This window comes from Vombatus ursinus, unplaced genomic scaffold (assembly GCF_900497805.2).
Source record: "Vombatus ursinus unplaced genomic scaffold, bare-nosed wombat genome assembly UNPS02014779.1, whole genome shotgun sequence".
NCBI lineage: Eukaryota > Metazoa > Chordata > Mammalia > Diprotodontia > Vombatidae > Vombatus > Vombatus ursinus.
This window is the reverse complement of record NW_020954557.1, coordinates 14,973,414-14,981,255: the sequence shown is the minus strand read 5'-3', so window position 1 is coordinate 14,981,255 and position 7,842 is coordinate 14,973,414. Positions and strand designations below refer to the sequence as shown.

Here is a 7,842-nt window from a genome sequence, read left to right as displayed (position 1 = left end):
GAAATGGGCCAAAACAAAAATAAGAAAATTGATCTAAAAAGGAGAGACAGAACAAAATCTCATAGTCAGATATTCCTTGTGGTACCTCAGAAGTAACTGAATATGACTATTAAGACTGCAACTTACTCCTTGGGATTAGTACTGTGACATTTACATTTCTGACAAACAAAGATGAAACTTTCTTAAGCAGAGCTCAAAACACTGTTGTGAGCCAGTGTTATGTAAATGATAACATGCAACAAATCACATCTTTATTATCTATTCTATACACATATTATATGTGATAAAGCATTTGACATGCTATTGTGTTTCTACAAGCAATGAAACTGATTTATGCTATTCTACTTAGGTATTTTATATCCAAAGAAATGAGTCAAATCATCACTTCTCATCACTTCATTTACCTCTAGATTTTTCTTCATTTTGGCAGGCATATATAACATTTATTTTCAGGATTGTCTTCTTAGTTTTTTGAATCTTTATACCTTTTTTCTCTTCAAGATTCTTGTCATTCTTTATAATTATTTTGACCCTGAAATTAAGCAGCAATTGTCCTTTAACTCTCATGCCCTTTAATCATCATCATCATTGATATCATCATCATAGCTAACATTTACACAGAGCTTTATAAATATACTCTTGTTTGATCCTTACAACAGCCCTGAGAAGCAGGCACTATTATTATCTTCAGTTTACAGATTAGGAAACTGAGGCCAAGAGAGGTTAGTGATTTACCCAATTTGAGGTTCTTAACTCAAGTTTCCAACTACCTAAAGAAAGCCCTGATTGACTTGCAAGTCACTCAGGGTCTTTGGGCCTCAGTTTCCTCATCTGTAAAATGAAGTTGAGCTAGATGATCTCAGAGGTCCCTTCTAACTAACAATCCATGATTTTGTGACAGACTTCAAAACCACTCAGCAAGACAGTGCACACATAAAAGAATGTAGGAGTTACTTTAGTTGAAAGCACTTGTCTAAATCCTATAGACTGGAATTTCTAACAAAATTCCATTACCAGAGAACAATCATGGTGCCCTGCGGAGTTTATTTTAAAGGGATTTTACCTCCAATACCTTTTGGCAGGAAGATAAAATATCTCAAATTTTTGCTGTTGTTACTAAGTGTCACATGGGTCATTTGCCTTTAAATGGTTTCAATAGCTTTGCTAAGGACTGCTTAATCTTGCTCACTTACTAGCACAGCAAAAGCCTAGACTCCAGAGTATATCCCAGCTCTGTCACTCATTAGCTATAGGATTTTTGTCATGTCACTTACCCTTCCTCAGAGTCTCAGTTGTCTTTCTTTTTTTTTTTTAAATTAGGGTATTAGATTCATTAGATGATACTTTAGGTCCCTTGTGGCTCTAATGTTTTGTGAAGTCACAGAAGTTTCATTCTCCTTTTTAAAATGATGATCATAAACCAAAATAAAAGAAATCCAAAAATCTCTAAAAGTGTTAAAAGGTGATCTGGGTAAAAATTAGTTCTCAGCACCTTGTCTTGTTCTTATAAAAAGAAGGTAGGTGGCAGAGTGGGCAGATCGCTGAACTTGGAATATTGAATTCATAGTCTTCAAGTCTAGAAGATTTGAATTCAAAACCAACCTCAGTCTACTAGCTGTGTGACTCCGGGCAAGTCTCTTCACCTTTTTTTGCCTCAGTTTTCTCACCTGTAAAATGGGGACAATAATTGCACCTACCCCCCAGGATTGTTGTGAGGATCAAAGGAGATAATATTTGCCAAGAACTTTCCCAGTCTTTGGATAAATGTATTTTCTCCCTTCATATTATCATATAGAGTTATTTTTTGGCTATGGACATAAATTATACAAAATTTCCATAGAAAGTATCACGAAAAAAAATTTAATGTTCTTCTGTAAAAGTGAACTCTATTTTTTTCTTTTAACAAAAAGATGATATTTTAACCATGCCAACCATTTCCTCTTAGCCACATGTGGCACACAGCCACTGATGCCAATATGTCCTAAACAGGAACTGGATGCTATTCCCTCCTGAACAGGCATAGTACCTTCCCTTTAACTACATTTAAAAACAAAAATAAATAATGCCTCTTTGAGTAGAAGAGAAATGCAGGAAGCCATATGGTCCCACCCACAGTTCCTACATTCAAAATGTGGCCATGAGGAGAAATATCCAAGGTGTTTTAAAAATCTATGACTTTTATGTTTCTAGCTATTAACAATGGCACTTCCTGTTTTGATTTCTAATTAAACTTAGGATAACAAGCATAGTAATACTATGGGGACCTCCTTTTTTGAGTAATAGATAGCACTTATACTCCCCAGCACCAATATCAAAGATATGAATGGGTGTTACTTCCGAAACATGGTAGAGGTTTCCTTGATTCTATGTATGTAATTGATAGTCTTCTCTGGGGGTACATGAAAATAGGGAAAAGGTGGGAAGTAGAGGAAGCCTATCAATAGTTGGCATTTCAAATCATTTACAGATATCTGGTTTAGGGTTGAAACCATTAGAGTGTTCTACATTGCTCATTTCAAATAGGATATTTGATAGGAGTTTCAGATAGGAGTTTTGCATGTGATCAGATAGTGTATTTCTGTCCCTGGAATTGGATGTATGTGTTGACTTATAGGTGATCTAGGATGATCTACTAAGAGACATGATGCAACAGGTTTAAGACCTAGCATTTTGCTTATCCATTATTTATAGATTAACCTCTTTTTCAGATCACTTCTTTATTTCATTCTCTTTTTTAAAAACATATATATAGAAGAATATTTATAACCTTCCTTTTCCCCAGAAATTTTAAGAAATAGTATTTCTCTTTGATGTCCTTTCTTACTTCTGGGAAAAGGCAGATAATAGGTAGAGGACACCCTTGGAAAGGCAGGTGATAGGTGGAGGACAAAAAGGCCATTCTTAGGGAAATGGATTAAGGGTAATTATTTAACCCATAACTCTTGCCTAGATAAAAATCATTGCCTTCCCTACCCATTGGCATTAGGAAGTGCCCAAGGGAAGGGCCCTCTTCCATAAATATGAGGCAACTTTTGTGCTTCATATTCATCTAGATTCTCCATATAGAACTCTGGGAAGAGCCCCTAGAGTTTCCATCCAGAAGGAAAAGGATGGAAAAAGATGGGATGTTAACCTAGACTGGGTCTTTTCCTTGTACAAGATTTCTATAATTGTTGCCTGAAATTTCCTTGGGTCAGAATATCATGTCAAAGAACATGGAGTTTGCCAGTCTGGACATATCTCTCTCCAAACTAGAAATGGTTTAGAAATTGATAAAATGATATTAAATTGTTTCTGATAGACTTGAACCTAAAATCACAAGAGTACAGTATTAGTGTTAATATTTTTCTACAATACCTACAATAGGATAGAAAATTAAAATTTGCTTTAAAAGAACTTCAACTTCAAAAGGTCCATGATTCATTAGTGAAATTTCTCCCTCAACAAAAGTAGATTACAATTCCTCCACACCTCATGAGTTATAGTGACTAAAACTTTGGTAGCCAGTTTCTGGTGAATAGTTTCTCCAAACTAAGACTGATTATCAAATAATAATCATAGAGTTCCCTTTTTGGACTCAGAAATCTAGCCATACTGGCCTACTCTCTGTTCTCACTCAATCAATAAACATTAATTAAGCACCTACTAAGTGTCAGGCACTATGCTAAACACTAAGGATACAAAAAGAAGCAAAAGACAGCCCCTGCCCTTAAGGAGTTTACTGTGTGATGGGGAGACAACACGGAAACAAATATATGCAAATCAAGGGATATTTCTCATTATCCTCCAGCCTTAGCCACCATGCCCCATATGAGTACCTCCTGCCCTCCCCCTCTTTTATATATTGTCTTCCTCCGTTAGAATATAAGGTCCTTGAGAACAGCGATTGTCTTTCTTTTTGCTTTTATTTATGTCCCCAGAGTTTAACGTAGTGCCTGGCACGCAATAAGCACTGAATAGATAGTTCACTGACTGGGTACTTGTAGAGCTCCTTCTTTAGAATGATAATTTCCTGATATGAGGGACTATTTCACTTTTCTGTCTTTGTATCCCTAATGTTTAGGAGAATGTCTTGAACTTAGTAAGTACTTTATGAATGCTTGTTGACTGAGTGCTAAGAAAGAAACTGTAATTTTATATAATATCTCAGTAAAAAACATAGTAGTGCAGAATTTTAGAACCAGAAGTGACCTTAGAGATCATCTAGTCTGACCCCTCTCAGATAAGTAATCTGAGATTATACTGTACAGATAAGTAATCAGAGATGAAGTGGCTTGCCTCAGGCTTAGTCAATTTTATGTCCAAGGATAGAATCAAATCTCCGGATTCTGGGAGTGGTACTACCCCACTCCTTCCTCATTTATTAAATTTTGCAAAATTTTTCTTGGACCATAGAATGATACCGAAGGGGCCATGGCTTTACTCCAAGAAGCCTGTGATCAATCAATAAGGTAGAAAGATGGATGGCATCCTATCCTTCCCCACCCAAAGTCAATCATGGTCTTGTCTCAAACAAAACTATACTACCGCTTTGGTTCTCCCTTCCTCTACCCCTTCCTTCCTACTTGCTGCCCCATAGGAAGACTATAACCTAAACTGTACCTGATACCTTCAACAGCTACCCTATGCAAAATTCCCTGCGCTCCCCACTACCAGCATTATCTTTTGCCCCCTGAATTAGTTTCTGGCTGCTGCAGGCTGTCCTGATACAGTCTCTATACTGAACCTACACACACACACACACACACACACACTTTTCCATTTTTCTGTGGGAGCCAGTAGCACAGGATGAGAACACATGGATATGTTGCAATTGTATTCTTTTCCCTTAAACTCTCGCCTCCTCTAAATTTCCCTATTTTTCCTGGGGAAACCACCATCCTCACAGTTACTCAGGTTTAAAAAGCTGAATTATCATTAACTCTTCATTTTTCCTCATTAGACATATCAATTAGCTGACAAATCTTGTCATTTCTCCCCAACAATCTTTCACTTAGGTTCCCTTTTTTTTTTACTCGTATAGCCACCACCCAGGTTTAGGCTCTCATCACCTTTCACCTAGACTATTGCAATAGTCTGCTAATTGGATCCTTTATCTCAATTCTCTCCCCTCTCCAATCCACCCCATACACAACTTCCAACATGACCCTCCTAAAACCCATCCTCTCTTTGGTAAACTCCAGTGGCTCCCTAATAACTCTAAGATTATCATCTCATCTTTAATTTATCTTTTTAATTTCTATTTTGTAAAAGTTTCATAACATATATAATTATTAGTGCAGTATTACATTTATTGAAACTGTTAAAGTCTAAAACTGCCCTAAGACTTTTGGAACACCTAGTAATAAGTAATGTGTGTGTATGGGATATGTGCTCAAAAAAGTTAAGAGATAACCAATCTACACCTGCCCATTGTAAGAGATGAGGAAACAGTCAGAGTGCTTAAGTGAACTGCCCAAGGACATACAGCAATGCTGGGATTTGAATCTGAATCTTCTAACTCCAAATCCATCCTTATACCCCACTGCTATTTTAAATACATATCTTCTCAAGATTACAATGACATTCTCATTAAAATAGTTCCATAATTAGTTAAGTCTAACTGAAATCAATTACTTCCAGCCTTTTACTATTTACCACTAATGTTGTACTTATCTCCTTTAAAAATGTAAAACTTACTTGCATTTAAGATGCAAACTCCAGATTGCTCCCCATATCTAATGATACTAAAGCAACTGTCATTTGCTAAGGCAGAAGAATAAGCAAAACACCCACAGAGGACACTATACTCATAGCTAGAGTTTATAAAGAGTGCTAATCCCACTTGGAAAAGTATACAATTTGATCAACAGATGCCCAAAAGAAATTAGTGGGAGGTCTGAGATATCCAGAGATAATTGGGAAAATTCATTTTTAGCAGCCTTCATTCTGGGGAAAAATAAGTTTTAGGCCCAGATTGTTTTCTAACACAATAACAAACAATTAGGATTTCTGGACAAATGTTTTCCATTTAATTTATAAAATCTGAATTATAATAATCAATATTACTAGTATCTATCTGACAGCAAACCAGGGTCCCATCCCCTTCTTCTACTATTATAAATCATTCTTATTAGTGGGTTTCCTTTCCTACATGGATCATAAACTCAAAAATGTAATTAGGTGCAACCTGGAAGGTCACCTAGTTTAGTAGCGTCAAACTCAGAAACATATCCCTGCAGGCTGTACTTTGACTCAGAAAACCACAAGTTAGCATTATCTGTCTTCTATTGTGCTTTTGTTTATTTTGTTAAACATTATCCAATTACATTTTAATCTGGTGTGCGCTGCTTTCTGGAGAGTTGCTTATGGCCCTCAGCCCTCCAGTTTGACATCTTGGTGAGTCCAACTTCCTTCATTTTACAGGGGAGGAAAATAATACCCAGAGAGATTTAGTCAGTCAGTCAATAAGCTAGTGCCTACTATGTGCCAGGCAATATACTAAGCCCTGGGGATACAGAGAAAGGCAAAAGACAGCAGTCCCTGCTGTTAAGGAACTCACTGTCTAATGGGGGAGACAATGTGTAAACAATTGTGTATAAACAAGATATACACAGTATAAATTGGAGATGACCTCATAGGAAGGCACTAGCATTAAGGAGGACAAGGAAAGATTTATTGTAGAAAATGGGATTTTATCAGGTGTTGAAGGAAGCCAGGGAATCCCAGTAGAGGTGAGGAGGGAAAATACATTCTATCTAGGCAATAGGGAACAGCCAGTGAAAATGCCCAGAGTCTGGGAAATTGAGGAAAGGCAAAGAGTACAAGGGTACTGGATCACAGAGAACCTGGGAGAGGTAGGGGGCCTGTGGTGGGGACAGGGAGAAAGGGAAAAGTCAAGCAGGAAATAAGGTATAAGATGATAGGAAAGGTAGGAGAAGGTGTTGGTAATGGCTTTGAATGCCAAACAGGGGATTTTATATGATTAGACCTGTGTTTTAGGATGATTAATTTGACAGCTGAGTGGATCCTATTTGCTCAAGGTCACCCAGGGAGTAAGTGTCAGTCAGAATTCAAATCCAAGTCCTCACATTCTATATCCAATATATCATTTTAAAACATTTTTCTCAAACAATCAATTGACAAATGAATGCCCTCTCCCCATTGATCCTCTTAACTGCATCAGCATTCTGTCATGACTTGACCTTTTGAAAATCCTGGAGGAATCAAGCAACAGATAAATTTCTGAAGAAACTCTACTCAAAAGTAAACTATGTATCTTTGGACAATTTTGATTAATCAGGTAAAAAGAGTTCAAACAAGTACATTTTTTTTCCTGAATATCACAGAACTTGATCAGAAGAAGCCTTTGCAAACCATACAATGAGATAGACTGATTGGTACAATCAAGGACATTCTACTTCTCCCCAAATGTGGAAATCAACCTTGATGAGTAAAAAGAGTATCTGGATAAAGTATGCCCCTGTGCTCTCGTTAAGTAAGACAAAAATGAAGATGAGAAAAGCCAAATACGAATCAACTCTTATCTGTGGCTAGGTTGGACATGCAGCTGAAACCTGAAATGTGTAAGAAGCACACAGGGAAGGGGAGGGAGGAGTTATTCTTGTAATGGAAGCAGTGGTAAGTATAAGAAATCAAAGAAGGCAGTCCAAAATTCTTTTTTAAAAAAGTTTCACAAACTCTTAATATGGACAGACAACCCCAGTTTTAGACTGCCTATCCAGACTTTTCCAACACAGAGAGTGGGGAGAGGATGAAGAACTAATGTGACTGATGAATCCATGCTATCTCACCAGGTGAAATTCCAAATGCTTCTGGGAAATGTCATTCTTACCAGAAGTT

The 7,842-nt window shown here is 37.0% G+C and overlaps 1 protein-coding gene across 1 annotated transcript in view; it reads left to right on the top strand.

The window, feature by feature from the left end:
* The window catches only part of SLC39A10 (solute carrier family 39 member 10), a 135,690-nt gene that overhangs the window by 1,003 nt on the left and 126,845 nt on the right, over nucleotides 1-7,842 (top strand). The window lies entirely within an intron of this gene.